General features: G+C 43.2%; 1 long non-coding RNA gene across 1 annotated transcript in view; it reads right to left on the minus strand.

The window, feature by feature from the left end:
* The window catches only part of LOC120395588, a 73,819-nt gene extending 50,954 nt beyond the window's left edge, over positions 1-22,865 (minus strand). Inside the window, exon 1 of the long non-coding RNA XR_005592711.1 lies at positions 22,404-22,865. This is a non-coding gene — a long non-coding RNA (uncharacterized LOC120395588). The remainder of the gene's footprint in view (positions 1-22,403) is intronic.
* Between the last annotated feature and the right edge of the window lie 367 nt (positions 22,866-23,232).

The following is a 23,232-nucleotide window of genomic DNA, read 5'->3' on the forward strand; positions in this document are numbered from 1 at the left end:
TGCTAGGCCTGAGCCCCGGCACCCTTATGCTTGGTAGTTCATAGCTCCAGCACTTCTGGGCTTGCTGCATCAGTTAAGAATGTAAAAAAATTGGCTTGACCCCCGCACCTTTTTCCATTACAAATTAAGCACTGCAGAGGACCATATGCAAGTGCATCCATGCCCCCATCTTCTCGTAAACAATTATAGTAAATGTGTGTGCATATCAGAAGATTACATATACCAACAGCTGCTGATGTACCTCAAAGCCAGAGCCTGCAAGATACTGAGCCATCATCTGTCATTAACATCACTGGATGGGAGTTGTGGGTGCTCAGCACCTTATAACCTCACAGGGGTGGGTTCTAACTACCCGGTCGTCTACTTTGCTTCCTAGTTTTTATGCACAATTGCAACGATTCTGACAAAAATTAGCCATTCTTACATATGGCTCTACATTCTGAGTCATTTCTTGAACACACAAATCAGCTTTGATCTTTGACACGCCCCATAAAGTGCAGATAAAAATTTCCTGTGGTAACTTAAAAAATACAATAGCCATAAATGCCTCTGAAAGAGGGATACAAACTGTCCTCTTAGTTGCATACACAGCCATAGTTTTTATTCAGCAAGACAGTTTTTGCACAGATGTCAAGTTTTGCTGCTCTAGGAATGTGAAAAAGGGGACAGAGTTTTAAGTGCATTGAGATCAGTAGGCACAATCAGCTCTCAAGACTATTCTCCTTATCCAGATAAACAGTAATTCTTCACAATGATTTCTGAAGTGTACCATGTTCCCATTTACTTAGACACGCAGTGCATATAGTGAGAACCATTGAAAAGTGTTGTCCTGCATTATCTAAGGGATTCCGAAGGAAATTGAGGAAATCTGCATTACAATACATTTTTTCCTGAGCGGAGGGATCTCACAAAGCGTAGCCTGCACAACAGAGGCAGCTTTTCAGGGTAATTTACATTATGATTGTATTATTCCTTCCCAAATATGGCGTACCCCTCAAGGACCTCCACAGTCATATCAGGGATTGTTCATCCCAGACGAGGGGGATGCAATGGTGGGTGTAAGTCTCCAAATCCAACAACACGAATATATTCTTCCATTTTCAAAATGAAAAATTAACATTAGCCTTTCCCATTGCCAGCAAAAACTAATCTCAGTCAGATCTGATGTTGGATTCCCAGGGATTCGCTGCCAGGCCCAGATCAAGGTGAACGGGTAGATACTCCTGCTCCTCAGCAAACTACAAGCTCAACCCTAAAGGTGTTCCTTGCAGATCAGGGTTAAAAACGCATTGCTGGGGGATTATGGAGGAAACTTACACTGCTATTGATTATAACCTTCATGTCCTGTGTATGAATAGAAGGGTTCAGGTTTCCCTGCTGTCAAACTGGCATCTCCTCCAAGCGTTAAATTAAACTGAACATGAAAGCAAAGGGCATAATTGTTTCCAGTCCCTGCACAGGTTTGTGGGGCACAAGGGTCTCTCTCTTTGTATCCCTGTGCGGGGGCTAATGATAGTCCTTCATCAGCCTGAGGGTAAATGGTACTCAAGTCTAGTGCCACTAGTCTCCCTAGAGGAGTCAAGAAAGGGCAGGACAAAGTGGAGTTGGTCCTTCCCATGTAAAAAGCGTGTATTTCACTAGTACAGCCAATGTGTTCTCTCTCTGCCCCGGTGAGATTATGCTTGCCTGAGTTGCCCCAACACAACGTTGGCCAATAGAGCCCAGTCGGAGGATCAGCCCATCAGCATCTTTTTCTAACATTACGTTCACTTAGGGCCTGAACCATTTCCATTGACTTCACTGTGGGTGGGCAGTGGCGAATATAATATAGGACATGAAGTCCATTAAAATAGTATTTTTATTTTAGCTGAGCAAATAATTTGCTGTGAATAATTTGTAGATTTTCACCCTTTTTTCCTATTTGTGAAACTACTACATTTATTTATTTGTATTCCTTCATACGTTTTTTGCCTAGGACTAGTTTGCTGTGAATATTTTATATTTAAACGTCACACTTTCCACTATGTTGGTTCGTTACGAGTGACAAATATTATAATTAGATATATTATTGTAAATTCACTTTCAGTGGATATTTCATCCTTCAAGTTTAAAACCCACTTTCCACAAGTATGCATGCTACAGAAGATTGATCACCCAAGTATCCCCTGAAAGCGAACATAAGAAGGGCTGTGAATATTGGTGAATAGAATTTTCAATTGCAAATACATAGTGGTGGAACATTTTTCCCACTCTTTGTTCACCTCTAGTTTTTAATAAAGAATGTAATGAAAACAAGTAGTAACTTAGATTGCTAAAAGCTGTCTGAACATACATTGGTGCTACCCCATTGATCAGTGCTAGGAATGGAAAGATATCAATATGAATATGTAAATAAGAATGCATGTTCATATCTGTAATTGATTCTTCCATGACATTTCCCCCCCACATCATACTCTGGCACACATTTAGGAATTCTTGATCTGGAGGTTGTCACCAGGTTTACAGGGTACAGGCCAACTGTTGTACAACCATGGGACATTGTCAAGATGTAGGAGGCAAGTTGAATTTAAGTAAAAAGTTGCTATTGACATGTAGAATATTTTCTCCATCTTTGTCATAGAACTTCTGGAAGGAAAGTGAATTGTGGTTAAAGCACAGGATTTGGGATGAAGGCACCAAGATTTTATTCAATTTTCTGTATGACTTTGCACAAGTCATCATTTGTGCCTCTGTTTCCCCATCTGTAGAGTGGGGACAATAGTGCAGGGGTGATGCAAGTCGAGATGTGGATACATCCACATCTTGAATATTGTGTGCCGATCAGGTCACCCCATATGAAAAAAGTTATATTGGAATTGGAAAAGGTACAGAGACAAAAAATGATTAGGGGTATGGAACAGCTTCTGTATGAGGAGAGATTAAAAAGACTGGGACTTTTAAAAGTTACAACTAAGGGGGGACATGATGGAGGTCTATAAAATCTTGACTGATGTGGAGAAAGTGAATAAGGAAATGTTATTTACTCCTTCACATAACACAAGCACTAGGAGTTACCCAATGAAATTAATAGGCAGCAAGTTTAAAACAAACAAGAGGAAGTATTTCTTCACACAACGCACAGTTAACCTGTGGAACTCATTGCCAGAGGATGTTGTGAAGGCCAAGACTATAACAGGATTCAAAAAAGAAGTAGATAAATTCCTGGAGGATAGGTCCATCAAGGGCTATTAGCCAGGATGGGCAGGGATGCAACAACATGCTCTGAGTGTCCCTAGCCTCTGTTTGTCAGAAGCTGGGAGTGGACAATAGGGGATGGATCACTTGATTGTCTGTGTTGTTCATTCCTTCTGAAGAACGTGGCATTGGTCACTGACAGAAACCAGGATACTGGGCTAGATGGACCATTGGTATGACCCAGTATGGCTGTTCTTACATTCTAAATTCACTGATAATTGCAAAGTGTGTTGAGATCTGCAGACGGAAGGCAGGTACAATAGAAGTGCAAATAAATCATCATTACTGTATCATTATTCATTCATTACAGTTTCACCATTCACTACAAACCACATTCTTTGGAGCTCAGAGTTGATACAATAGACTGGAAAATAAGCTTGTTTTCAAAAATAAAAATGTGCAGCATTAAGGAAGAGGGATGAAAGACATAAGTTATTGGATTCTAGCATCCCTAGTATTAAATAAGGGCATTGTGTATACTTATTTATTATTGTGGCTTGTAATATTAGTGGCCATTCTTTGAAGGAGAACAAGATGTGGAGAAGAGAATAAGAAGGAATTGTTTTGTACTCTTGTGCAAACTGAATAGCTCTAGAGATTGGGATATAGAACTTTCATAAATGCTGTCACTTTGAATATGACCCCTAGGGGTGATCCCTCCAGGTCAGGGTTGAGTTACATCATGGGAAGGGGTGGCCCTTTTGCTGTTCCTGCCCAGGCTGTATAATTTCTGTGGCTAAGCAGAGAACTTACGTTTCCAGGTCTTGCTCTCTGGCACTTTTCATAAGTGGTAAATTCCCTTTAAAAGTAGAGAGGATACAGAGCCAACACCCCCAGATCTTGAGACTCCTCAACTCTGGGGGAGGAACGTGCATGGCATTGAACCTGGACCTGTAATTTTGCAGCTGCCTTTGTAACAGGCCAAAACAAAATCCCAGAGATGAATACCTCTCAACCTCCGGTGCTGAAAACTTGGATTCACATCTGAATTTGGTGTCTTGAGCCATCTCTGCTTAAAACACACAAACTTTTAGGGGTTAACCCTCAACTGCAGTTAGCTGTAATAGCTCTCGAAGTCAGTGGAGTCATGACGATTGGATCTGCCCTGTGTTTTGTGCTGCTTCCTGTAGCAAACGAATGGTACAGGGAAGAAGCCATGGAAAAAAGAAAGACAATGTGGAGGGGTGAAGTAGGGGAAAGAATTAAATAAATGGAGAAAAGAAGCCTTAGAGCCTACCTCAAGGCTTTAGACACAAACAATGCCGTGCTTGTGAGCCCTTTGTGCCCACTATGCGGTTGAAAAAGGCAGGGGGCAGAAATGGCATCATGGTAGCTACAAAAATACAGTAGTTAATTATTTCCAATAGTCGAGTTTTACTTGGAGTATGTGTTCCTTTTGACACTCTACGAGTTCTAGCCCTCACTAAAAAGCAGCCCGTGCAACAAAAGAGATTGCTAAGAAAATTGAAAACAGACTCCTAACAATGGAGGCTTCAGTTCTACTGCACAAGTGTTGGGAAAGCATGTCTTGGGACTTCCATAGGGCTGCTCTGAATACATTTGAAAAGCAATTAAGGCTGGCAAATAGCTACTAAAGTTTTGCATCACCAGTCCTGAGAGTGCCTCGGTAATGGTGTGACTTACTTAATTCAATGTAGGCTTGAAAAGGGACCTCTCGGGCTCAAAAATGCTGTTGTGTAGACCACTCATGTGCCTCAAGGGGATTGTCACAACATCTCCATGGCAATTGATCTAGTGAGCTGAGAGACTTTCAGGGAGCTGCCACATTAAAAAGACTGCACAGTACGTACTGGCATGTGTGACACACACAGTGCGAGAGACTGCCTGCTAGTGGAAGATCATTAGACCTACTGATGTGTCTGAACTAGTGGAGGTGTTGTTTTAATGCTAAAGTGCTGTGTAGATCTATTCCTATGCTTCAAGTGGATACATTTGCAGAAATCAGGCCTGGTTTGTGAATTCTTTGTCAGTAGAAAAAATGGCTAAATGCATCAGCTAAAATAGTCAGTGAATAATTTGATTATTTGAGACTATTTAAGCCATCAGCATGAGCTCGATGTAGACAAAACAGAGCTCTTAATATTTCCCCCTAGCCCTTGCCTTCTCTCTCATTAACTATGAATGACACAATAGGGCAGGGATCAGGAACCTTTGGTACCCTGGCGGGCTGGGCCGGTTTGTTTACCTGCCGTGTCCGCAGGTTCGGCCGATTGTGGCTCCCATTGGCCGCGGTTCACTGCTCCAGGCCAATGGGGGCAGCCGGAAGCAGCAGCCAGCACATCCCTTGGTGTGTGCCGCTTCCTGCCGCCCCCATTGGCCTGGAACGGCGAACCGTGGCTAGTGGGAGCCGTGAGCGGCCGAACCTGCAGATGTGGCAGGTAAACAAACTGGCCCGGCCCACCAGGGTGCTTACCCTGGCGAGCCGCCTGCCAAATGTTGCTGATCCCTGCAATAGGGCCTCTCCTCTCAGTCCAAAAACAAAACTCTCATCCAGGCCCTCATCATTGCATATCTTGAGCACTGCAACCTGCTCCTTTCTGGCCTTGACAAATGCCATCTAGCTGCCCTTATATCCATTCAAAACGCTGCTGCAAATATTTTTATCTTGGCTTGTTTCTTTGACAACATCACCTCCCCCTTTGCATCCCTTCACTGGCTCTCCCTTCTCCATCACAACACAAACAAGCTATTTGTCTTCACTCTTTTAAGGACTATCCCTACTCTTCTCTAACAAATTAGAAGAGGTTAACTCCCTCCTCTGCTCTGCCAGTCATACTAGCCTTCATTGTCCATTTGTCACATTTTTCTGCAACCTGTGCTTTCCCACCTTCACCCATGCCACGCCTCATGCATGGAAAGCACCTCTCACACATCTGCCAAGCTGTTCCATTGTCTACCTTCAAATCTATCCTTAAAACTCTCCTCTCATGTGATATCTACAAGAGACTTGACAACCGTTAGGCAGCTGGTGTGCTGTGATCCCCACCTATCATGCTGATCAGCCTTCTCATTATTACCCTTTGCTTCCCAAATCGACCTGTCATATCCACCTGTTGTCTCTCATCTTATAGTTAGACTGCAAACTCCTTAGGGCAGGGACTCTATATGTTATGTATATGGTGCCTCGCACAATGGGGCTACGGTTAGTAAATGCTACCACAATACAAATAATGATAATCATTAAAAACCAACTTCAGTCTCAGGCTCCATAGGCCTTCTTATAGAGTAAACCTCCACATTCAGCCTCCTCTTTGTAGAGACGAGCTATTTTCTTGGCCCTGCAGTTGGCACACCTTCCAGAGCTGTCCATGGGCATGCCTTGGATACTGAGTGCTATGGGACAAACCTCAGCCGAGGCCACAGTTGGGCATGAACTAATTGGAGAGGTGTTTGGAGTCAGCCAGCAGTGTTTCAGTGAGTGTTTTTTCTGTTGTGCTGGATGTCTTTTTGGATGGCTGAGAAGTGACTTTATCTTATGGCAGGTGGTGATATTACCCTACATCACAGCATTGATTTGGATGCCCTTATTCTCCCATTTATACCTCATTTACCATCCTTTTGGCCACTAATTTGTGGCTATTAAAGCTATTTAGCTTATTTTACATTACCACAAGTTTGTGGGGCTTCTCTGTTCACATTTTCCATCCAGTTACACCACTTGAGGGTCTAAGTTGCACCAGCCTAGCTAGTTAAGATGCCTTTTATGCTGGCTTACAATGCTGAATCACATTTCTAGCCCCTGTATCTTCAGTCCACTCTAGTTACCTTTTAAGATCTGTTTTCCCAAGGCTTTGGAGAATACTTCAAAATCTGACTCAAGCAGTCAAACCTGTTGCCTGCATCTTGGATTCTTAACAGTATATCAGCAGCTGGAAAGTGACATCCTGTGCTTGGTGACCAAAAAGAAAATTCTGGAGACAAGTCATCCTGAAGTAATTTGTAAAATCCTACAAGACAACAGTGTGTTTCTATTATTTAACCTTGCATAGGCAGATGATCTTTCATTCAGTAGCAGAAAACAGGAATTTGTTTCCTTGGCTGATGTTTTCAGATAAGCCTCTACTGGAATAGTTCAATTTCTCATCTTTCTCCACTGTGACTCACTTTAAAACTTGCCTTCTCTAGTCTGTAGAACCATTCAGTTCTGGATTCATTTGGTGTCTTTGGATTTGTTTAATCTCTGCTGTCATATCCAAAGCACCTTCAGAATCAGCAGATAGTTTACTCCTTTTAGCATCCGACAGAGCTTTCCCCACTGCACCGGGAACCTTGCTATTATATCCAGTGGATTTTTACAGTTAATTTCTTTTCATATTTCAGATTCTAATATAGTCTGAAAATCCCAATGACTCTCAAAGGCTTTCTGGAGGTCTATTATCTCACTATCTTTTATGCTGTATATGGGGACTGCAGTCACCAGTACTGCTGAGAGAACATTTATAAGCTTTCCAATTCCCACTACTGCCTTAAAGAATGAAAAGTGTGCAGGCATGTGTATGTGTGGATTTTTTTGTTACATTTCCAACCAATATCTCCCTCTAAAGGAACCAAGACACTATAAGAAATGAAAATCTTCTACGACAAGTGCTCAATTGCCAATAATGAACATAGAGTGCAAAAGCAAATTAAAAAACCCTATGCCAGGAGAGACCATTAAGAGCAATTTGACATTTATTGAACAACAGATGGTGATTAAAAGCATAAAACCGAAATTGTCTTGCTAAAAAAAGGGCAGTTCTCTTTAAAAAAGTCTAACATTTCAATTAAAACACCGCTAGACATCAGTTAAATCATGTGAAGATCAACCTCATAAGGGCTGCTATCTGCATTATAATCAATAATGCAGTTAAAAATCGGCCATCTAAAAGCCCCAATTTTTAGCTTGACAATTTGCCCAAGAGATTATCCAAAGCTTGAAAGAATCTTCCCCTACCAGGCAGAGCTCAGTTTGTAAACACTGAGCAAGGAAAACTGTCATTTATATTAAACAAGGGGAACTGATTGCTCTTCCCTTTCCCCCACTCCTCACCCTATTCTTCTAATCTAGCCTGGTTTTCAGGGGATCAAATCCTGATGTACTTCTCTGCAACACAGACCCTGAACTGGGATTGTCCCATTGTGCTAGGTACTGTACAAATGCATAGTGAGAAACAGTCCTGGTCCCGAAGAGCTTACCTTCAAAATAGATAAGGCAGGTAAAGGAAACGAGGCACAGAGAGGTTAAGTGACTTGCCCCAGATCATGGGCAGAGCTTGGAATAGAACCAAATTCTTTATATTGACTCCCAGTCCAATGCTCTAGGCACTGGACCATGCTGCCTTTCATTTGCATTCTTTTCTGGGTTCTCACATGGTCTCCAGCACTCTGAGGACTTCTGTAGCCCACCTGGGTTCAGTGGCTGGGGAGGCAAAATGGAATCCTGGAGGAGGCCATGTTGCCAGTCAGCCAAATGCATGCTTTCATGCCTTCACAGATATAAATAGCATCTAAGGCACTGGGGAGCAGGGGCGGCTCTAGCCATTTCGCCGCCCCAGCATGGCAGCAGGCCGCAGGGGGCGTTCTGCTGCTCGCTGGTCCCGCGGCTCTGGTGGACCTCCCGCAGACCCGCAGACGTGACTGCGGAGGGTCCGCTGGTCCCGCGGCTCTGGTGGACCTCCCGCAGGCGTGCCTGCAGATGATCCACCGAAGCCGCGGGACCTGTGGACCTTCCACAGGCACACCTGCGGGAGGTACATCGGAGCCGCCTGCCGCCCTCCCGGCGACTGGCAAAGCGCCCCCCGTGGCATGCTGCCCCAAGCACGCGCTTGGCGTGCTGGGGCCTGGAGCCACCTCTGCTGGGGAGTGACATCAGGCAAAGCAGTATGGGTTGGGCATGACAAGTGACAGCAGTGCCCCAGAGCTGGCAGTCTGAGACAGAAATGTCAGCCAAGTCAGACAGGCCCGTTAGGATAAGCCCCCTCCATGCCAATGACAATCATTGCTCCTTGTTACTGTTCTAGCTTGTTACAAATGTATCTACATACAATTCTAATAAGCCCAGTGATGAGTTTTGCCTCATCCCTTCCCCACAATCCTTTGCACTGAACAACTATCTTTGTATTTTGGAAAAAAAAGAAACACAATGAGGATCCTGAGGGAGACCTCTAGGAGCTACATAATAATGAGAGCGTAGGATAACTGCTTACTTAACTGTGTTTTATTTTCTGCTTCCTCAGTCCCTATCTCATGGCCCAAACATAACCTGTCAGCCATCAGCTATCTAGCATGTCCTTCATGCACACCTATTAGAAACTTGGACCAATCATGGTTTGCCTTTACTCTTCCTTTTCTTTCATACTAACACCTCTCCTCTGCATTAGCATCTCCTTTCTTCTCCTCTGTCCCTTTCACCTTCCTTCTTCCCCACCTTCTGTATTTTGTCCTTGTTTCTATCTTTCCCTCTTATTGCACTCACCTTAGTCAATGAATTTTGAATTAGTAATCACAGGCATTTTCACTGAACGCCTGATTAAATAGTTATATTCACTCAATCAGTGAACAGAAACATGCAGTGTGACCCTATAGAAGGTCACTGCAGCTCCTTTATGGTAGCAACTGTGCAAACTCTTGTGTATATAAAGGTCCTGGTCGCTCCTGACATTTTAACCACTGGGCTGTCTAGACCTGTCCGAGGGGGGTTGGACAACATGGTGCTGGCTGCCTGGAGCACTGGTGTTCCTACTATTGCTCCTATCAGTGGAGTTGCATTTACGGTAGAGTCAGAAATTTCTGGCAAAGGAGCCTAAGATAGGCCCAGCCAGTCTGCAGACAAAACAACTTGAATTCTGAATACGTGAAGCAAACAGCTTGTGACCAGGATAGAGATGAAGCATTATTCTCCAAAGTTATGCAGTGAATAACTCTGAATAATGAATACAAGAGAAAAATCACAATCTGCTCACAACGCTTGCAAACAGAGGGGAAAAAAATGGGGCAACATTTGTCAAATCAATTATTCATGCAGTTTTCACTCAGCTCTAAGAAAGAACAATGACATGCTCTTTGCTGGGTTTCTATACTCACCTCTGGCCTCCTGAAAATAATTATAAAATACGAAATGAGAAGATTTTACTGGGCAATGAATTTGCTCATTACATTTTGCAAAAGGGTAAAGAGTCTATAAAAAATATATTCAAAACCTGGGTAACATATTAAACCTGGTAACAAGATGGGAACACAATTATGAGGCGTTGGTGCACCATGAGAGAGAGAATTTGATCAGGGAGCCCAGCCCACAAAAGGAAATGGAAGCATGAAGCATTTAAACTACAATTCCCATGGAGGTACCAGGGCAGCATTTCAGAAACAAAATAGTTCATTTTTTGCCAAAATATTTCAGTTTTTGATTTTTCCTCAAGGAGTTGCAATATTGCACAGGAACACAAACAAACAAATAAAACAAGCAACCGACCCATTTTATGACTGACTCTCTAAATACAGCTTACCACATGAGTTCAAGAATAAGAAGGGGGTAGAGACCTGGTTGTTAAGATCATTCTTCGATGGCATCACAAAAGCTTGCATGTGGTTAGCGTGACATTGTTCTAAATGTAGGCATGAACTATTGCACAAAAACTGAGGGCACCCCAGCTAGTTAATGAAGCTCCATTTACAATTTATACCACCTGAGGATCTGGCCCTGAGAATGCAAGGAGAAGATAATGAGCAGCTAGGCAGGACGATAGAGAAGAGCATAATGAGAGCAGCTCCCATTGGCCTGGAGCAGTGATCTGTGGCCAGTGGGAGCCGTGATCAGCCAGACCTGCGGATGAGGCAAGTAAACACACTGCCCCGGCCCGCCATGGGCTTTCCCTACAGAAGCGGTGACCCCTGTTTAAGAAACCCTGCAGTAATGTAACCACTGACTCAGCTACCACCAATGGTGTCATAGGTTTATTCCCCACTTTGAACTTTAGCGTTCACAAGATGGGGACCTGCATGGACTCCTCTAAACTAAAACCCTAGTTTAGATCTGGTTCTCGCTGCCACCAGTCAAGTTTTAAGTGTCTGACACACTCCCTGTTCCCCCAAAAACTTCCCCTGGGGAACACAGATTCAAACACCTTGAATCTCAACACAAAGGGAAATAATCAATTTCCCTCCTCCCCTCTCCTAGTACTTAGGAGAGATACCTGGATTCAAATTCCTTGAATCAAACAAAGAGGGATTCACTTTTCCCCCCTCCCCTTCCCCTGAAAATCCAAACAAGGGAAGAAATCAATCAAGTTCTAAAAAAGAAAAGATTTTATTAAAAGAAAGAAAGTACACTATCTCTGTAATACCAGGATGCAAAAATACAGGGTCTAACTTATAAACCTGGAGAGGCTCTCCCCCCCCCCTTTCTCAGAATAATCAAAGTAACAGCAAACAGAAATAAAGATATTTCTCCAGCAAACACACGATTGCAAATGTAGAAATCAAATTATAAGACTAATTCGCCTTTCTAATACTCACTATACTGGATAGTAGGAAATACTCCAGGAGAACTTGGAGACATGTCTGGCCTCTCTTAGATCCAAAGAGAGCACACAACTCAAACAAAGAACACAGACAAAGCCTTCCCTCCACAGGGATTTGAAATTATCCTGTCCCTTGATTGGTCCTCTGGTCAGGTGTTCATCAGGTTACTGAGCTTGTTAACCCTTTACAGGTAAAAGAGACTTTAACCCTTAACTATCTGCTTATGACACGCCCCCCAAATCGCAGACAGTGGGGGAACCACACTGGCGGTGATTTCCTTTTAGAACTTTAAAATAAACAGATTAACAACACACATGCACTATTACATATACTACTAAGTATGTAAACAACAAGATATTTGACATTGAAGAACACTTTTTATCCATTTGACCGGACATACTTGGCAACGTTTTTGCCCATCCCCTCACAGTTTTTGGTTTTGTTCACCCCAGAATGACCACTGGGATGATCATGGGCCAAGCGTAAGAGCTTGTCCCGGTACTTAGTTGGAACTACCAACTGTTTTTGAGGATGCTGGCCTTTCTGGTGTTTACCAGAAAGAATCTTTTTATATAAAAGTCCTTGTTTTACAACAAACCGGGATCGGTTAGAAGAGCTGAGAGGCGGTGGGTTGCTGCGTGCCGCCGCCCAAGCTTTCTTAAGGCTGTCATCGGCTTCCTGCTCAGTCTGGAACTGTTCCCTTGAGGCTGGAGACACCAGTTCCTCCTTAGACTGTGGACTTGGGCTTGGTCCCTCTGGAAGCAATGTAGGTGATGAGGTTGTTTTCGTTGACTGTGGACCGCCCTCCGCTGGTGCACTAGGTGATATTTCAGGCTCTGGCTGAGCCTCTTGGGTAGGGTTGTCTGCTGCTTCTGCCAGTTCAGGCCCGCTGGCGCCCTCTGGCGATGGGATTGCAAACGCTGGTGTCAGTGCTGGCAATGGTTCTGCCGCTGGTTGCTCTTCCAGTTCCGGTTCTGGGACTGGATGTACTATGGCTGTTGTAGTTGTTGGCAGGGGATCCGGTTCCACCACCTCTGTCTGGGTCTCTGGTAACACAGACGGGGCCCCGGTGGACGGCTCAGGAACAGGGATGGGAGTGGAAGCTTGTTTGGCCTGACTGTAGGTGACCACTGCCCCCCTCTTGGCCAGCTGCACATGGTTGGCCAAGTCTTCCCGCAGTAGCATGGGGATGGAATAATTGTCATAGACAGCAAAAGTCCACTTTCCTGACCAGTCCTTGTACTGGTCTTCAGGGATGCTATACCCATGGCAGGTCCTTTTAAATTTTTTCAAGAAGGCCTCAGTGTCCTCACCTGCCATGTAGGTGGGAAATTTCTTGGGATGGGGAACAGTGCCTGGAGAAGGATTGTTAGGGTTGGCTGGAACATGTGGGTTAGCTCTTGCTAATTCCAGGGCCTGCTGGTGGGCCTCCCTCTGGAGCTCCAACGCCCTCCTGTGGTCAGCCTCTTTCTTTTCCATCTCTCTCCTGTGGTCAGCCTCTTGCTTCTCCAGCTCTCTCTTGTGGTCAGCCTCTTTGGCTTTTTGTTTCTCCATCTCTCTCTTGTGGGCAGCTTCTTGCTTCTCCATCTCTCTCCGGTGGTCAGCCTCTGCCCTGGCCATTTCTGCATTAAGTAGCTCCATCTGTCTTTGGTGTGCTTTCTCCTTTTCATCTGCTTGCAGCCTGGCCAGTTGCAGTTTGTCAACTGTTTCACTGGTACTCATGTTTGTGCTTTCTGGTGCTGGCCACACACCTCTGCAGTCAGTGAACTGTGTTGCTTGGTTCAGTTGCTTGGTTTACAAATTCCTACCCTTTCTATTCACGACTGAATAAAAAGAAACAAAAAACTTTTCATTTGCAAATGGTGTTTTACTGACTGTTTGCTGGCTCACAAGAAACTAGAAAATCTGGTTTGGTAACTTGTCTCTAGCAATCTGCTAATGCCCTCTCAGTGGGGATCCTTCCTAACAAAGCCTGTTAGAAAACCTTACACCTTCTTTCTCCCAAGCCGCTTTTTCAAGCAACCAGAAAGAAACAGAAAAAAAAAATCTCTCTCTAACAAAGCCTGTTAGAAAACTTTATTACCTCCAACTTAGCCCAGCTGGAAACTCCTTCTAACAATACCTTGTTAGAAACTGAATACCTCTACCCCCCCTCCCCTTCTCAGGCTGCCTCCCTGCTCTAGAGGGAAAGAATAGCTCTCAATGGCTTCTGGTTCTTAATACATCCCACCACTGCCTACCATGTCATAGGTTTTCTCCCCCACTTGGAGCTTTTGGGTTCCAAGATGGGGACCTGCATGGGCTCCTCTAAACTAATCCTAGTCTAGATCTGGTCCTGCTGCCACCAGTTAAGTTTAAAGTGGGTAACACACTGCCTGTTCCCCCAAAACTTTCCCTGGGGAACACAGATTCAATCTCCCTGAATCTCTACACAAAGCCCAATTCCCCCCTCCCTCTCTCTAGCCTACTCCGGAGAGATACACACCGATTCAACTCCCTGAATCAAACCCAGGAGGAACTCACTCTTCCCTCCTCCCCTTCCCCTGAATTCCCACAAGAGAAGGAATTAACCAAGTCCAAAAAAGAAAAGATTTTATTAAAAGAAAGAAAGAAAGTACACTATCTCTGTAATACCAGGATGCAAAAATACAGGGTCTAACTTATAAACCTGGAGAGGCTCTCCCCCCCCTCCTTTCTCAGAATAATCAAAGTAACAGCAAACAGAAATAAAGATATTTCTCCAGCAAACATACAATTGCAAATGTAGAAATCAAATTATAAGACTAATTCGCCTTTCTAATACTCACTATACTGGATAGTAGGAAATACTCCAGGAGAACTTGGAGACATGTCTGGCCTCTCTTAGATCCAAAGAGAGCACACAACTCAAGCAAAGAACACAGACAAAGCCTTCCCTCCACAGGGATTTGAAATTATCCTGTCCCTTGATTGGTCCTCTGGTCAGGTGTTCATCAGGTTACTGAGCTTGTTAACCCTTTACAGGTAAAAGAGACTTTAACCCTTAACTATCTGTTTATGACAAATGGTATCACAGATTTTTCTATCATTTCCTATTGGAACCAGAGAAAACTTTATTTACCAGGATAGGTTTGCAAAAGTTAACACATTCTTGTACTGCTACAAAAGGAGAGAGAGAGAGAGAGAGAAAGAAAGAGACAGACAGACACACACAGGAAGAAAGCAAACATTTTCTTTCTGCTTATGCCAGCAGTATGAAACAACAATATCAGCAGTAACAAACTATTAAAGGACCACAAATTAGTATCTGACTGGGTTTTAAAAATACATTCATCAGTTAATTCATTAAGAGTATTTGTTGAGGTTTAAGACATACGAGACAAAAATACCTCATTTGCAAGTAATTAATACAGAATTACTTAAGTAATACAATTTCACATGCAAATAAATACTTGTATTTGAATTACTTTTAATCCACTTGAAAGAGATGCTTAGATGTTTAATCATCAGATAAATTAGATGTGTTTTGGTAATTACCTATCAATCAATATTCCAGTTCAACATCCACATTGCTCTAGCAAAGAGCATGCTGTGTAGACAAGATTTTATTTATCATTAAACAGTCTTTCCTATTTAATTTTCTTTGTGCAGATAGTTCTCAGGGAGGTTTTACATTTAACCAATTTAGATATTCAGTACTTCAAGGGAGAATTACTATGTTTGCCTCTCTACTATTGAAAGCAAATCCCCCCATGAGGCTTGATTTTGTATTCCTATGGAGGCAAAATCTCTCTTGACTTCAATGGGAGTTTGGTCTGTGTCAAAACTTCAGGAATGACCATGTATGTACTGTAATAATTTTCCACTAAGTCACCTTTGGATTTACATTCTGAGTTCAGTGGTTTTACAATTGTATAAATCTACTGATGTAGTGGACTCAGGTCCCTGCCTGAAGCCTTTACAGTCTAAGGGACTGCTCCAGAAAGGTTCGGCGCTCAATGTGCATTAAGAGCACTCAGCACCTCTCAGGGTTGGCCCTTCATTGTGAGCAATAAAAGAAGAGCCAGATCTCATGATACAGTGTGGCGAGAGAATGGGAAAAAGGTGAAATGACAAGAAGGGGGAAATGAATGAGGAGTGTTAATTTTTCACAAACCAACTAACTAGCACTGAAATTTTTAAAAGATTTTTTTAAAAAATAAAATCTGCTCATTTAAAAAAAACTAAAATGAAAGAAAGATTAATGCACATTAACATTAGGCACACCAACCTAACCCTTAGCAGGATCCCTAAAGCTGGGACCACTGACTGCTGGCCACAAAAGACCATGAAGAGGGAGAATGAAGACGCCCCAGTGTGTCCAAGCAACCTCCTTTCAAAATGATAGCACTGTGTTAGATTTGCACTAGCAACTGAATGCATGGGTTTTCTCTGCTACTAGCAGTAATGTCTTGGGTGTCTAGTGTCACGTGGGGATATAGAAGGAATTGCAGTTGCACATTGAGCCAGTACATAGGACCTAGTGGGGGAGAAGGCTCCTATCTTACCCTGCCCATGCATTTGTATCCAGGGCACAATCTAATCTTCTATATTAAAAATGGTCAAATCCATTTCTTTTTAGTGTCCAAAAAGGAATTCAGTTTGAAGCTGACCATATCCACCAGTTTAAAGACAGAATTGGAGGTGAAAAGCACTGAAAAAATAGGGGTTAACAATAAAATGCAGACACAACCTTATCTCCAGCACTTTTAGCAACTCTGCTACAATAAAAAATGAGTAAAGGTTCAATAAAGCGCAAGACAGAAATAGTAAATAACATTAGATGTGACATATTAGCCATAAGGCCTTTTCTAGAGCACAGTAGAAAAATTTAGGACACAAGTATGGTAGTGTGTTTCTACCCACATTGTGAGAAAGGCCTTCTAGCCACAGCATTCCCTCTAAGCTTATTTTCTATTTCTAGCATGTGTTTTATGAACTTTTATTTTTGTTTTGCAGGCTAGACACATAGCACCAACCTTAATGTCAAATTAGATAATGAACAGCAATATTCATTTTAAAGAAAAATAATTCAAATAACTGTCATGTTGCATTATAGCATTTGCTGCTAGCAAAAGCTTTAATTAAGTCTGCAGAATGGTTTCTGCTCTAACCCTCTGTTTTTAGATTCTCATAATTTCCTGAGCAATTTTCTGTTAGGCTGCATCTTTATATGCTCAGAAATAATCCTATGTATGATGCAAACTAAAACAACATTTTGTGAGATTTTCAAAGTTAGACCATTTTGCAAGTTGTAAGAGAAAGGCGGAAGCCTTTATTTCTGAGGTTGTCAGATTTCATTTAGACAACCTCTAATTACTGTTGCATGCTAGTGTATGTGTAACAGTCAGAAATATATTAAATGACATTACCAAGATAAACAGGAAAAGGAAATACTACCAGGAACCCCTTGATATGGCCCCTTTATGCTGTCATAAAGCTGCCCTGGTTGGTAGCTGATGATTCCCTGAGTGGCGTAGAGACAAGTTAATTGGTTAAGTGGTTTGCCCCAGGGAAAGGACATGTCTGGCTCATTGCTATGTTCTAGGAAGGGACGCATCACCAGTGCCAACGCTGCTCCTGTCTCCTCACCTGTGCCTGTATCCAGACAGACAACCTAACTATGGATGCCTCTAGCCAGATCCTGGTGTGGATTTGCAGAAACTGTGGCCTGCAATTCCCACTCTTAGAAAGCCAGGGAGCGGGGAACCATCCAATGTGAAAGGTGCCTGCTGGTGGAATCTCTCAGGAAGCAAGTGGGAGAGCTAGAAGAGGAGGTGGCTAGGCTGAGGAGTATCCATGCCCATGAGAAATTCCTTGGGAGTATTCATATAGAGACGTCCAAGTCTGCGGAAGCTATCCAGCTACGGAGGACTGCTGTCATGCCCCGGGGGTGGAGGATATGGTTCTGTCACAGGGAGGACACTGGCTGCTGGTTACTTCTGGCAGCAGGCAGTGTTCCACCCCTACTCCCAACCCACCCACCATAGTGATGGAAAACCGATATGCTCTCCTGGCAATGAGGAATCACCCCCAAAGGTGGAAGAGGAGAAGTGTAGCACAACAGGCACTCACTGCTGTGGCGCCTCCTGCTGGTCGTCTGGGAATTATCTTAGTTCCAGCCTTGGAGCGCTTCCTGCTGGCCGGTGTCTTCCTACTGGAGCCTGCTTCCTCCTGATCTCCACCACTTATAGCACTTCAGGCCCCACGTCTCTCCCAGACCCCAGTGCCCCTTACCTTGGGGTGCTGCCACACACCAGTGCCCCCACACTCTGGGTCTCCCTTCCTCAGGGAACCCCAATCCCCTAAGCCCACCTCACCTCAGTGACCCACTGCCAGTCCTCATCTAGCCCCTGCCATCAGGGGCAAACTGCAGTTGGAAGTGGCAACTCATAATCAACAAGGGGGTTTGGACCTGCTGCCTTTCAAGTCCCAACTGCCTCCCTGCAGCCCTAGTACCTCCCCCAGCCTTTAGCAAGGCCTCAACCTGGGGACTCACCAGGCCAGAGCTCCTCAGCTCTGCCTGCCTTTCCCCAGCCCTGCTCTGCCCCAGGTATGCTGCTTGCTCTCCCAGGCAGCCTGGTCCTCTCTTTCTCAGCTGGAGCAAGAGTCTTCTCTCACTTCCTCAGCCTGCCCTTTTATCAGGGTCAGCTGGATCCTAATTGGATGTGGCCACACCTGTTTACCCAACCAGCTTCCCCTGGCTGCTTTTAATCCCTTCTTAACAGGAGTGGGATGACCACCCTGCTACAAGAAGCCATGTAACCCCAAGGCTGGGAGGATTGCAGCCACCACTCCCAGGAGGAAATGTATTGAATTCAAACTGGAACAGGTACAGAGAAGGGCTACTAGGATGATCTGAGGAATGGAAAACCTGTTTTATGAAAGGAGACTCAAAGAGCTTGGCTTGTTCAGCCTAACCAAAAGAAGGCTGAGGGGAGATATGATTGCTCTCTATAAATATATCAGAGGGATAAATACCAGGGAGGGAGAGGAATTATTTAAGCTCTGTACCAATCTGGACACAAGAACAAATGGATATAAACTGGCCATCAGGAAGTTTAGACTTGAAATTGGATGAAGGTTTCTAACCAGCAGAGGAGTGAAGTTCTGGAATAGCCTTCAAGGGGAGTAGTGGGGGCAAAAGACATATCTGGCTTCAAGACTAAGCTTGATAAGTTTATGGAGGGGATGGTATGATGGGATAGCCTAATTTTGGCAATTAATTGATCTTTGACTATTAGTGGTAAATATGCCCAATCGCCTGTGATGGGATGTTAGATGAGGTGGAATCTGAGTTACTACAGAGAATTCTTTCCTGGGTGTCTGGCTGGTGAGTCTTGCCCACATGCTCAGGGTTTAGCTGATCGCCATATTTGGGGTCAGGAAGGAATTTTCCTCCAGGGCAGATTGGCAGAGGCCTTGGGTTTTTTTCGCCTTCCTCTGTAGCGTGGGGCACAGGTCACTTGCTGGAGGATTCTCTGCACCTTGAAGTCTTTAAATCATGATTTGAGGACTTCAATGGCTCAGACATAAGTTAGGGGTTTGTTGCGGGAGTGGGTGGGTGAGATTCTGTGGCTTGCGTTGTGCAGGAGGTCAGACTAGACGATCATAATGGTCCCTTCTGATGGGACATGGCATTCCAGCAGTGGTCACATCAATGACCAATACAGAGATAAAATAACCTCTTTGCTCTTACTCAAGATACCTCTGTTTATGCATCCAGGATCACATTAGCTCTTTTGGCCACTTTGATAAAAATGTTAAATAGAGCAGGGCCAAGAATTGATCCACATGGAACCTCACTGGAAACACACCCACTTCTGACTATTCCGTTTACAATTACATTTTGAGACCTTTCACTTAGCCAGTTTTTAATCCATTTGAAGTGTGCTATGTTAATTTTATATTGTTCTAGTTTTTTAATCAAAATGTGTGGCACCAAGTCAAATGTCTTAGAGAAGTCTAAGAATATTAGGTCAACACTATTACCTTTATCAACCAAACTTGCAATCTCATGAAAGAAAGTTAGTTTGACAGGATCTATTTCCCATAAACCCATGCTGATTTGCATTAATTATATTGCCCTCCTTTAATTCTCTATTAATTGAGTCTCATATGATTCACTCCATTATATTCCCCAGGATTGATGTTAGGCTCTCAGGCCTATAATTACACAGGTCATCCCATTTATCCTTTGTAAAAAATTGATACATTAACGTTCTTCCAGTCTTATGAAAATTCCCCTGTGGTCCAAGACTTGTTGAAAAATAAAAATAAAATAATCAGCATTAATAAGCTAGTGAGCTCCTCAGCCAGCTCTTCTAAAACTCTTGGATGCAAGTTATCTGGACCAGCTTTTTCTACCCACTGAGGGAAGAAGCCGCCATTTTGGGGTCTGTTTGATAGAATGGAGATAGACTAATAATGAGAAATTGCGGCAGATTTGCAGAATGAACTGAATGCAAGGCCTATGGCATTCGGATGTTTTGACTTTTGGCCCCATTCCAGCACTCACTGACATCACCTGGAGTCCTTCCCTTGACATCCCTGGGCAAAGGACTAGCCTGCTGGTGAGAGGTCTGCTTCAGCAAATGTCTGTTGTTGGACTGGTGCTATGAGTCAATCCTGCCTTCTAGGCTTAAAAGTTAGATTCTAGATTCCATATTAAATGCAAGGGGTATATGGGTGGAGATGTAATCAAGGCAATATAGATGCTTAAAAAGCCACAGTTAGAAAAAACAATGACTCAGACCAGGAGTGTATAAGATTTTCATTTGTCTTCATCACTGTGAGAGGAAATTCTCTCTACCTTGATAAATATTAACAGCTGTTTCTGGTGCTTCTTTACTGGTGTTGGTGAGCTAAGCGTCGATACATAGGAGCAAGTGGAAGGTTAGGATGTTTAGTATGGCAGGATAGCAAGATTATTTCATCAAAGTGGAAAAATTGTCAGTCCAATACCGCCTTAAGATAAACATGTTACAATGCTTTTGTAGTTAGAAAAGTCTCAGAATCTTCCACAAAAGACCTTTCTTCTTGATAAATTTCCCCCAGAAGAAGGCCCTATAGACATTTAAGTCCTTGGTGTCATGACTGCAAATCTGGTTACAATATCAAAGGTACAAGAATAAATTGAACAGCCCATGGGTACCGGAATGTTGAAATAATACTATCAACCTCATAAAACAGAAATTGAGAATCTATCTAAAAAGCAGACTCGTCGTTTCATGCCCTAAAGGCACTTCTTTCTTACAGTTAAATTAACTTGATATTATGATTTACTGAAGAATAAGTTAGTACATAGAGTATGGGGTCTATACACAGTGATGGAAGCCATTCATAGGTGAGATGAATAGCAAATGAAGCAAATATCTTAGACAAAATGCTTAAATATGAACTGGATTGTCTGGACTGAAAATAATTAATCATTCTAAACAAACTCCTATTTATTATTTAGATTCTGGTAGCACCCAAAGTGTGATAGGCACTTTGCCGGCACAGAGGAAGACACTGTTCCTATCCTTCACAAATTACAGTTTTAAAAAGATGACAACTGACACAAGGCAGGAAAAGGGAAGGTGATGTACAAGCAAAGAGATCACGGGATGAGAGGCAAACTTGTTACATAGAGAGGGGAAGCTGAGTAGGTGGTGTAAAGTGAAGTGAAATGAGGGCAGTTTTAAGTTCCCTTTGCACTGCTGTAGAGACACACAGGGAACTTTATCAGGGCTGGGGATCTGGCTCAGAAACAAAAGATCTCAGTGGGGATATGAACTACACGGTTTATCACCATGTTATGTTAATTCTGAAGCCTAATGGTGACACTTGAAGCATCAAGTTTGTTAATGTTTCACTGCTAATCATTTTAGCAGAAACATCCAGCATTCTGGAACGTGGGTAGAATGTGGATTCTGGGAAGAACTGAGTACAATACTAGTCTCTCCCCCAGTCTCCTCTCAAACACTCTTTACCGTGAGTTCAATGTTTTAAAACAATTCTAAAAATCAACTATCAGGCAAGTTTCCAAGAATGTGTATGGCAAAATATGGTTTCAAGCATTCAGGGAACTTAGCAAAAAGACAATGTTGCATATGCTTTCACCTAAACCTTTAGGGAGGACATAAAGTTAGAGAGGGGAAGGAGTTCTAACAGCCTTGACTGACATATCATTTTTACTTCTTCTCAGCTACAGAGGAAAAAAGGTGACCAAGCAAAGTAATACAATGAAGGGTCAGTGTTTCAAAGAATTTCCAAACCTTATATACTCAAAATTTATCCTATCCATTTGCATGTATAAGATCCACTTTTGCACATGCAAATCAAAGAATTATTACAGCTAGGCCTGAGCTACAAATTTCAGATCCAAACATTTCCAATATTTGAGGATACTTGATTCCATGGTTTTGCTTTATCCTCCGAAGGAAGTGCAGTGAAATTTGGATCCAGAAAAACCACTTCCCCAAAGATTGGGGTGTCAGGATGTGGCGTTTTAGTTATGATTATAGCTCTAGTTCTCAGCTGCATGGTTCTCTTACTTGTCTATACAAATATGTTTTATACATGGTTAAAATAGATGTGTATATGCAAATATTTCCCCCACATATTTTGGAGGCTCACAGGTCACTTACCAGAAAGCACATCCCCTCACAGCTGGGTGCAGCATTGCAGAACTCCTTCTCATTTTCCCCTCACCAGACAGCTGTTTGACCCTGCCATGGTTGGCCTCTTCTCACAACTTCAGCCAGGTCATTTATAATCTCACCCCTATGGGGTAATAAAGAGTCCCACAGCCAAGAATCCAGTGACTATATAGAGCATATGCCTCAGTCCAGGCTCTTTACTCCTTGCCTCCTCTTCCTCAGGGAGAATTTCCTATCACCTTCTCGGGGGTTGGTAGGGGAATCCACATCTGCACTTCTTTGTGGGTTCCAGCCCAGAGACTTGGTGGTTTAAGCAGTTAAAAACTGCTCCTTACGATTCCTTGATGCTTCATTAGAATGCTTCCTACATCTGTCTGTCCACAGGCACCTTTGCTAGGACAAAACCCTCATATCCCCCCGTGGAAGTCCAATTCCTTGTATGGCTTCCTACCAGTCTGCTCCTTGAAGTACCGCCTCTTGGTAATTCTCTCTGGAAGCCATCCACTCTATCTGATCTGCTGCCTTCTTACCCCAGCTATCAATGAGCCAGCAATTAGCCACAGCTGAGATAGCTTGTCTACCTGTTAACCCCTTAGTGGCTGTGGTTAGGATGAGGGTCTGTGCTCCCATCACAGAGGCCTTTTGAAAAAGTTTCTGTTGAGAAACTTGAATCAGCTGAAGGAATCCAGGCTCTGTGATTTTAGACATTGTGTTGAATGACAATAAAGGATTAAAAATGTTCAGAATCCATTTGGGAGTGAAGGAATTATAGCTAATAAATGACTGGTTGGCTACAGACAGTTTAGGCATAATTGGG

Source organism: Mauremys reevesii, linkage group 1, assembly GCF_016161935.1.
Source record: "Mauremys reevesii isolate NIE-2019 linkage group 1, ASM1616193v1, whole genome shotgun sequence".
Lineage (NCBI taxonomy): Eukaryota > Metazoa > Chordata > Testudines > Geoemydidae > Mauremys > Mauremys reevesii.